Source organism: Indicator indicator, chromosome 10 (assembly GCF_027791375.1).
Source record: "Indicator indicator isolate 239-I01 chromosome 10, UM_Iind_1.1, whole genome shotgun sequence".
Lineage (NCBI taxonomy): Eukaryota > Metazoa > Chordata > Aves > Piciformes > Indicatoridae > Indicator > Indicator indicator.
In genome coordinates, this window is record NC_072019.1 from 35,268,839 (window position 1) to 35,278,443 (window position 9,605).

Consider the following 9,605-nt stretch of genomic DNA (forward strand, 5'->3'; position numbering starts at 1 on the left):
GTATGGCATTCACACTGGGAGTCAGAAGGGAGTCTGACGAAGCAAAAGAGAAAAGTGAGTGTGGGGTGCCTTAGGAGAAAACTCTTAAAGCATCAAGAGAAATTTCTTTGTTTGGTTCATGGAAAATAAGGAAACTGAGGAAAGACCTACAGAGGGTACTTGGTTGGGAGGCTGCTGATTTGATTATCATGTCCTTCACTTGAGGTAGCCAGTCTGCTCCATGGAATGTTGTCTTTTGAGGATTTCTGGTTGAACACGTGCTAGTTTGCGTGCTGCATTCCAGGATTTACTTGGAAACAACAGTTGGCTTCATTTTCTGCCAGCTGTTTTTCCTGCTGGAGATCTAGTTTTGCACTCTCCCTTAGGGTTCCCGTAGCACATGACAGTAATTTCAAGCTTATATTTCCTACCTTGGACAATTCAAGACCATCACAAATCACAGAAGGAAAGGTTGCTTCCCAAAATACATAAAAGCTTGGTGCTAAAAATTGCATAATCCCCACGTTTTTTAATGTCAGCTATACAGCTGAGCAATAAAAGAGCTTTCCAGATGACTTTTGGGATAGATTTCTGTATAAAATCAGATCAATTTGCTATCTACAGCATACCCCAGTGGAAGCTTTGCCTCACTTTGGTGAAATAGACAAATTTATTCTACTCCTGAACAAGCTGAGAATGTGTGGATTTTTATGGAGAACTGTTGAATTTTCTTTAAACTTCAGTCCCTTACACTGTGATTCTGTGAGAAATCAGGTGCTCCAAACCCCACTTGAATCCCTTGAGTGTCTGTTGTGGTGAAGGACATTCCCCTTCCCCAGTAGAAGCTTTCAGTATCTTAAGGGGACCTGTGGGAAAGCTGGGGAGGGACTTTTTAGGATGTCAGGGAGTGACAGGACTAGGAAAAATGGAGCAAAACTAGAAATGGATAGGTTCAGATTGGATGTTAGGAAGAAGTTCTTCCCCATGAGGGTGGTGAGACACTGGAACAGGTTGCCCAGGGAGGTGGTGGAAGCCTCATGCCTGGAGGTTTTTGCGGCCAGGCTGGATGTGGCTGTGAGCAACCTGATGTAGTGTGAGGAGTCCATGGCAGGGGGGTTGGAACTGGATGATCCTTGAGGTCCCTTCCAGCCCTGACAATTCTATAATTCAACCCCCCCAGGAGGAATGCTTTCTGACTGTCCTGTAAGAGACTGATGAGAGAGAACCAGAAGGAGACAACACAGAATCACAGAATATGTCTGGTTGGAAGAGACCTCCAGGCTCATCCGGTCTAACCCTCAACCCAGCACTGAAGGGTCAACACTAAGCCATGTCCCTAAGCATCAGGTCCACACACTGCTCGAATACCTCCTCCAGGGATGGTGACTCCAGCACCGCCCTCGGCAGACTATTTCAATGTTTGAGAACCCTTTCAGTGAAGAAATATTTCCTAACATCCAGCCTGAACCTCCCCTGGTTCATCTGGTCCTGATGCTTGTCATCAATGAGAAGGGGCTGCCTCCTTCTCATTCCAGCTTCTCCTCAGGGAGCTGTACAGAGCAATGAGGTCTCCTCTTCTGCAGGCTGAACAACTCCAGCTGCCTCAGCTGCTCCTCACAGGCCAGGTGCTCCAGGCCCTTAATGAGCCTCATAAAGGGCCTTGACTGGCAGTGCGAGGCCTGCAGGGCCTAGGCCACAACAAGTAGGAGGGGCCCTGTGGTACTCCTCCATGCCTGGGCCCGGGTGGAGCTGCCACAGGTGCAGATCTTGGTGGTAACAGCAAATATTCAGAGGGGAGCTTTGAAGGCTGAAGTGGAACACAACTGTTGTTTTCATGGAAGTTTCTTGCTGTGAACTGCTTGGGTTTGGGAAGGAGAAGAACTGAAAGTTTTTAAGGCTGAAATAGATGTATGGGTAATGAGAACCTGCAGCCTAAAACATTCTCCTTGGTGGCAAGTGACAGGACCAGAGGAAATGGTTCCAAGTGCACCAGGGGAGGTTCAGCCTGGATGTTAGGAAATATTTCTTCACTGAAAGGGTTCTCAAACATTGGAATGGTCTGCCCAGGGCAGTGCTGCAGTCACCATCCCTGGGGATGTTCAAGCAGTGAGGGCCTGGTGCTGAGGGACATGGCTTAGTGCTGACCCTTCAGTGCTGGGTTGAAGACTGGAATGGATGATCTTGCAGGTCCCCTCTAACCAGGTATGTTCTGGGATTCTGTGATTCAGCTGGCAACTTTTTTCCTCAGCATCCATTTTCATGTGCTTAGCACTCACCTGTGGTTTGCATGCAAGCAGGTCTGATTGTATTTGATGTTTTTCAAGGCCGTGTGTCCTTGCTATGAAGGATGCTGCACAAAAGGAGGCAAAAGGAGATTTTTCTGAGATTGGATATGATTTCTCACAGCAGCAGCAGGACCAGCCTCAGCTGGCAGGAGGGGTGAGTTGTGGGGGATGCTGGTTGGGGGAGGGAGGCAGAGTGAGGGGCTGTGGGGGTACGGCACCATTATGGTATGGTGAGGGGGCTGCTGCTCTGCCTTGGGGGCCTGGCCACAGCATGCTCTGCTACTTGGGGTGTGTTATGTCTAATGAAAAAGAGATGCTTTACACAATGAGATCAAAAAAGGAAGAAAACAACCTCTAAAGGAAGACTTTTGATCACATTTCAATGGGCATGTGGTGGGGCAGGAGGAGGCTGCAGAGTGTTCCCTTGGGGGAGCAGCAGCAGCCCTAACCAACTGCCAGCTGTAGAGCTCTGGCAGCATCTCTCTGGGGCTGCTTTTCCCAAGAATTTCCAGCCACCCTCCTTGCAGCCAGCTCTGGGTCAGACAGCTGTGCTGGGGTGAAGATCTGTTGGATCATCTGAACAAAAGAATATCTGCTTTGGGGACTTGGAGATTGTTTTCTGTAGCTTCCTGTCATAAATACTACAGGATTGTCCATTAAAAGGACAGCTGGGGAAAGGATCCTTCAGCTCCTGCAGGTGCTGAAGAGTTGGGCTGGCAGGCCTGCTCCTAAGACATCTGTAGGACAAATTATCTCCTCTTGTGTTGCTTTGCAAGATGAATACAGGGGACTCTCTCCTGAAAAGCCTGAGGGTCTGGAGTAGCAGTAGTTAGGTATGTTCAGGAGTGAGGCTCTGGACCTGTATTGACAAAACAGATGAGAATGGGAAGTGTCCAAACTGCCATTTCTTCTGCTCCTCAGTGGTTCCCACAGGACAGAGAAACTGGAGGGATGTGATCAAATCTTAAAAATTGTTCCCTTTTGGCAGTGGTTCCTGAGGAGCACTAAGAGTTTATCCTGCTGATTGTCACCATCTTGACTGAGCCCACGAACAGTTTTACAAATTTTGCTTACACAAAATACTAAGAACAAAGACACATTTTATAAATGGGTTTGATGGGAAGCAGTCTCTTGGAAAGCTTCTGTAATATAGTCCAATCTCCTGTGAACTGATTTCACTCCACAGTGTAATATTGCTGAGTCTTTCTTCCTGGGTTTGGGAATAATTGTCCTAAAAACTTAAACATATAGAGAGTTTTATGCAAGAGGAATTTAACCTTGGTTTTTTTCAAGATATTTCATTCTCCGATGGAAATAATTTATGGAGGTCATTGTCATTGCTTTATTATGTTGCTAATATAAAAGCAGTGAGTAAACTCCCTAAAGAACTCCATTTCCTTTAGTGAGGAAAATATTGTTGTGCCCTGTAGCTCTGATTCATGCTGCTATTGTAAAGTCAGCCAGCTGTGAGATATATGTGCAGTCAGTGGATGATAAATGTGTTCTAATAATCCAGAATGTAAAATGTTTCCATAAAGATTTGGCACTAGTATCCAAGGATGTTAAACAGGCCATCAATAAAATCCTTCTTTAAAGGATTTTGAGGCAGGCAAAAACTGGTTTAATGCACAGTTGTCCAGGGCTGTCTCAAGTTTTTCCCATGGCAGTTCCAGAATCTGGTTTTTAGCAGATGATTATGATATTGCTGCTGCTGAAGGTTTCAACTGACTTGCAGTATTTTCAGCTCCCAGTTGAAGACAAGAAATGAATGAGTCTCTTGCTTTTATTACTTAAGATATAATTGTGTGTTTGTGAGCAGCCATCAAAAAATGAACAAATCTTTACTTAGGGTATATCTTTTATACAGGATTCAAATCAACTTTGATTACTTCTACAGCACTCTACATCTCTCCCCTTCTTTGTAGTGGGCCTCTGTTTCTTTTAATTCAAATGCAGCAGTAGATAAAACTCAAAGCAGTTTACTGGTGTGCTGAAGACAGTAGAGTTGCTGTACGATGAGGCACCCTCATAATCCACAGCTTAAAGGATTTGGCACTGGGAGACTCACTTTGCTTGTTCTTCCTCTCTCTGTAAAGTAGATAGGAAGAACCACAGTGAATCTTCCAGTGTCAAACCAGGCAGAGAGAACTCAAGTGAATCTTCCAGATTGTTCCCATCTTCTTCAGAGAGGGGATGAACAAAACATCTGGGTGCAGAAAGTCTCTAATAGCTTTTGTGAACTTTACTCTGCAGACTGCTTGTACAGAAAGCATGGCATGGAGCTGTGCGCAGCACCTGTGAGAAAACAACTGGGAATGAGCAGTCACAGTGGAAATTCCATCACACAGCTTGCAGGCTTCATTTCTGAACTTTCTGCTAGAAGTAGCTCCAACAACAGTGCTGGGCTGATACCCTCCTGTCCATCTTGTTTCTTCCCTCTCCAGATACTTGGTTAGGAAGGGTTTGTGTCAGAGAAATGCTTTCTTCTATTGGAATACCTGAGAGACTTGGATGATTTATTCTCAAGCACAGATCATAAGTTTACTGATTAAGCTATCAGTAAAATATGGACTACCCAAATCTCTCTGCTTTGAGTTTGTTTTCAAGAAAACTCATGAACTATAGAAAGGAACTATTAAAAGTATTTAAATGGAAGAAAAGATGGAAGAATGGGGTTTAAAATGCTCAGTTTGACTTGGTTCTGTATAATTTCCACATGTTTTTAATAGCCTAGTGGTAAAACCCAGTAAAGCTACCAGAAGCAATGAAATCATAATGAAACATCTCAAGGTCAATCTTGTTTTTCATTCGGTTTTGCCATGTAGCCCATAAAGTATTTGTAGCAGATGTAATGTGAGATATCTGTGAACATAAAACACTTCTTGTTTTGCTTCCCTTGCTTTTTCCATTTTATTAAAATACCTTTCTTTAGGAAAAAAAAAGTGGGGAGGGGGGGGGCTAGAGATGTTACATCCTTATTAGGAAAGTTCAAAAGGAACCATTAACTACAGTGAGTTTCAAGTGGTGGGTCAGATGCTAACTTTCAGCTGGTGTTGTGAGCAGACACATACAAGTGTGTGCTTCACAGAATTGTCAGGGTTGGAAGGGACCTCAAGGATCATCCTGTTCCAACCCCCTGCCATGGGCAGGGACACCTCACACTACAGCAGGTTGCTCACAGCCACATCCAGCCTGGCTGCAAAAACCTCCAGGGATGAGGCTTCTACCACCTCCATGAGCAACCTGTTCCAGTGTCTCACTACCCTCATGATGAAAAACTTCTTCCTAACATCCAGTCTGAATCTACCCATTTCTAGTTTTGCTCCATTTTTCCTAGTCCTGTCACTCCCTGACACCCTAAAAAGTCCCTCCCCAGCTTTCTTGTAGCCCCCTTCAGATACAGATACTGGAAGGCCACAAGAAGGTCTCCACAGAGCCTTCTCCTCTCCAGACTGAACAGCCCCAACTCCTTCAGTCTGTCCTCACAGGAGAGGAGCTCCAGCCCTCTGCTTATCTTTGTGGCCCTTCTCTGGACACGTTCCAGCATGTCCAGATCCTTCCTGTAATAGGGGCTCCAGAACTGGACACAGTACCTCAGGTGAGGTCTCACCAGAGCAGAGTAGAGGGGGAGAATCACCTCCCTTGACCTGCTGGTTGTGCTTCTCTTGGTGCAGCCCAGGATGTGTGGTGGTTTGAAACTGTCTTTTTAATTTTTCCTTGCAAAGTTCAGAACAGAGAAAGTGAAAGAATGTAAATAAGTCACTATTGGGTGTAAGAAAGCAAAATAACGATTGTTCTAAACACTTCCATTGGATAGATAGAAATGTTTAAGAACTATTACCCAAAACAAAGTAGGCACTCTGCACATTCTGCGTTCGGCAGTGGGGGCAGTTGCTGGGCTGTCTGGTTGCTGTTTCTTCTTCTCTTCTGGCTGAAGATAACACACTGACCTTGGCAGCTAAGTTAACAACTTTCTGCTTAACTAACTCTGCTTCTCTGTCCAGGGGGGTCTGGGGGGGAAGCTCCTGGGAGAGAGAGGCCCCTTTGGGAGGGTCCCCTTGGGGGGAAGCAAAGGGAGATCGGTTGTGCTTTTTCTGCTGATTGTATATATTTGTGAATGTCGTGAATTTTGTATATTTGTATATATTCATTGCATTTCATTGTAGATTTTAGACTCTGCTTGTAAATACAGCTTTTCATTTTCTTCCAGACTGAGCTAGCCTGGTTATTGTTGTTGGGGGGGGAATTTCAGCTCACACCGACACACTTTTTATTTTTGGCGCCCAACGTGGGGCTCGATTGCTTGTTTGATTTATTTCTGCTCAGATTAGGAAGCAAAATGAAGCTGTTTTGGATTTTGAGTAATTTTATTTCATCTATTATCGGTGCAATTGTTTACAGATGGGCCGTTTCTTGCATGATAGACAAGATTGTGAGATATGTGGCGTATAAGTCATTTCTTTGGGTTAAGAACAAGTTACTGAATGTTGGTGAATTCTGTTGTGGTCTTATTGGGCTAAGAAGCTGTGGTAACTCAACTATGGATCTGCTAGCAGACACATATGAGTTTGTTACTCCTCTTACAACTACAGAGGGTTCTTGGAACCAGTGGTACCCTAGATATCTTGTACTAGCCTTAATCTTAATTTTGTTGCTTCTTGGAATAATCATATGGCTACTGATAGCACTGTGTCAAGAAAGACATAAGGCTACTTGCTCTTCCAACTCTGCTGTGAATGTGAAAACCAAGCCAGTAAATTTGGTGGCCACTGTAACCAGAAAGCGTAAAGGAGCTGCAGGAGGAGATGCAGATGCTGCAGGAGATGGTGCAGATGGAGATGAGGGTCCTTCTACTCAGGGTCCCTCTGTTAAGAAAGATCCTTCTGATGAGGAAGAGAGGGTTAGCCTTAAAACTCTGGTAGACCTCTTGAGACCCCACATGGATGATGGAGATGTAGGTCAGGATGTAGACCCTGGTAGATTAGCAACTGCTGGCAGAGCCTCTGAACTCAAGGAAATTCAACGGAGGATTACAACAGGATTATGGGGACAGCAACCTCAGGATGATGATGATGATGATGATGAGGATGACATACAGTCAGCTAATGCACCCAGACAGGAAATTAGACATGTGAGGAAGGATTACATCAGAGGAGATAATGAGCCAGTCCTGTCTTGGCTAGCCAGGTGTTTTGATATGGGAGCCCCAACACTGGTGGTAGGTGACAAGTCGGCCTCTCAGTTGGGGATGCTCTCAAAGGATACAGGCATAGACAGGCATCTAGGCAAGTGCATTGGTAAAGTTTCTCTGTGGGCACGCCTCCTACTGGCAGTCTCGCTGAGGTACCCCAACAGAGATGATTTACCATGGAACCCTAAGCCTTGGACCACAATAGATGAGGGAATCAAGCGTCTGAGAGAGTTTGCTGTGAGAGAAATAATGTATGGAGATCATAATACTCTGAATCCTGATGAAATTCCTGTTGGAACAGGCCTTGCCAAAAAGCTCATTAAGCTTGCTCCTCCTAATTATGCTACTATTCTGGCAAGCAGGATTGTGGCAAGAAATTATGGTGGAGTGCCTCCCACTGTTGGCCATTTCACTGACCAAATGAGGCGGTTGGAGGATAGTCTTGCACGTACTTCTTTGGTTTCAGCCATTGAGGCTCTGTCTGGAAAGATGGAGAATTGCATGAAAGAGCTGAAGGAGGAACTTAAAACCTCCATATCCAACTTGATGAAGGGGGATGATTCTGATTCCTCTTCCTCCAGATGGATACAAGTTTCAGCTGTTAGGAACAGACGTGCTCCAAGAAGGCCATTCCAGAATAGGTCAAACCAAAACAGACAGCAGAGGCAATCACGTGGCAGTATCTGGATAACTCTGCGTGATCAGTTTGGTGAGAACATGAACAGATGGGATGGTCAACCAACTTCTGATCTTTTCAAGAGGTTACGGGAGCTGCAGAGGGGCAGATCCCGAGGTAGCAATACCAGGAGGGTAGCTGTCGCTTCCTCAGTTTCCCAGAACAACTCTGATAGCTCCAACAGTGATCCTAATTCTGATGCTGGACGTTGTGCCAGCTGTACATGTGGAGGTAATCCCCACCATTAGGGGTGCCCTGCCTTCCGCCAGGGGGAGGTAAGGGATAATGGAGATAACAGAATCTATTGGGATGTGTACATCCAGTGGCCTGGCACTTCAAAATTTCAGAAGTACAGGGCCTTGGTTGACACAGGAGCTCAGTGCACCATAATACCATCAAATTATCAAGGGGGAGAATCTATAACTATTCAGGGAGTCACTGGTGGATCTCAAGAGTTGTTTAAGATAGAGGTTGATATAAGTTTAACTGGGAAGCAGTGGAAGAAAAATACTGTTGTAACAGGACCTAATGCACCTTGTATTTTGGGAATTGACTTTCTGAGAGAAGGGCGTTTTAAAGACCCTAAGGGTTACAAATGGGCTTTTGGAATAGCAACTGTAGAAATTGATGGAGGAAAATTGAAGTTGTCCATTAGACCTGAACTTTCAGATGAATCTGCAGTTGTGGGACAACATGAGATAGAGGATGTAAAGCTGCCGGTTGCTTCTCAAACTGTGCATCACAGACAATACAGAACCAACCGTGACTCTTTGGTGCCCATTCAAAACTTGATTCGTCAGTTGGAGAGTCAGAAAGTCATCAGCAAAACTCATTCACCTTTCAACAGTCCAATCTGGCCTGTGCGAAAGCAGAATGGAGAGTGGCGTCTGACAGTTGATTTCCATGCCTTGAATGAAGTAACTCCACCCATGAGTGCAGCTGTACCAGACATGGTGGAACTCCAATATGAGCTGGAATCCAAGCAGGCCAAATGGTATGCTACCATAGACATTGCTAATGCTTTCTTCTCTATTCCCATAGCAGAGGAATGCAGGCCTCAGTTTGCTTTCACCTGGAGAGGCATTCAGTACACATTCAATCGTTTGCCCCAGGGGTGGATTCACAGTTCAACCATCTGCCATGCAGTGATCCATGATGCTTTGGAGAAAGGTGGAGCTCCAGAACACATTCAGTTCATCGATGACATCATCGTCTGGGGTGAGACTGCTGAAGAAGTCTTCGAGAAAGGTTACAAAATCATTGACATTCTCTTGCAAGCTGGTTTCGCTATCAAGCGAGACAAGGTGAAAGGACCTGCCAGAGAAATCCAGTTTCTGGGAGTGTGGTGGCAAGACGGTCGCCGTCACATCCCAATGGATGTGATAAACAGAGTCTCCACCATGGCAAATCCCATCAACAAGAAAGAAACTCTGCGTTTCTTAGGCATAGTGGGATTTTGGAGCCTGCACATTCC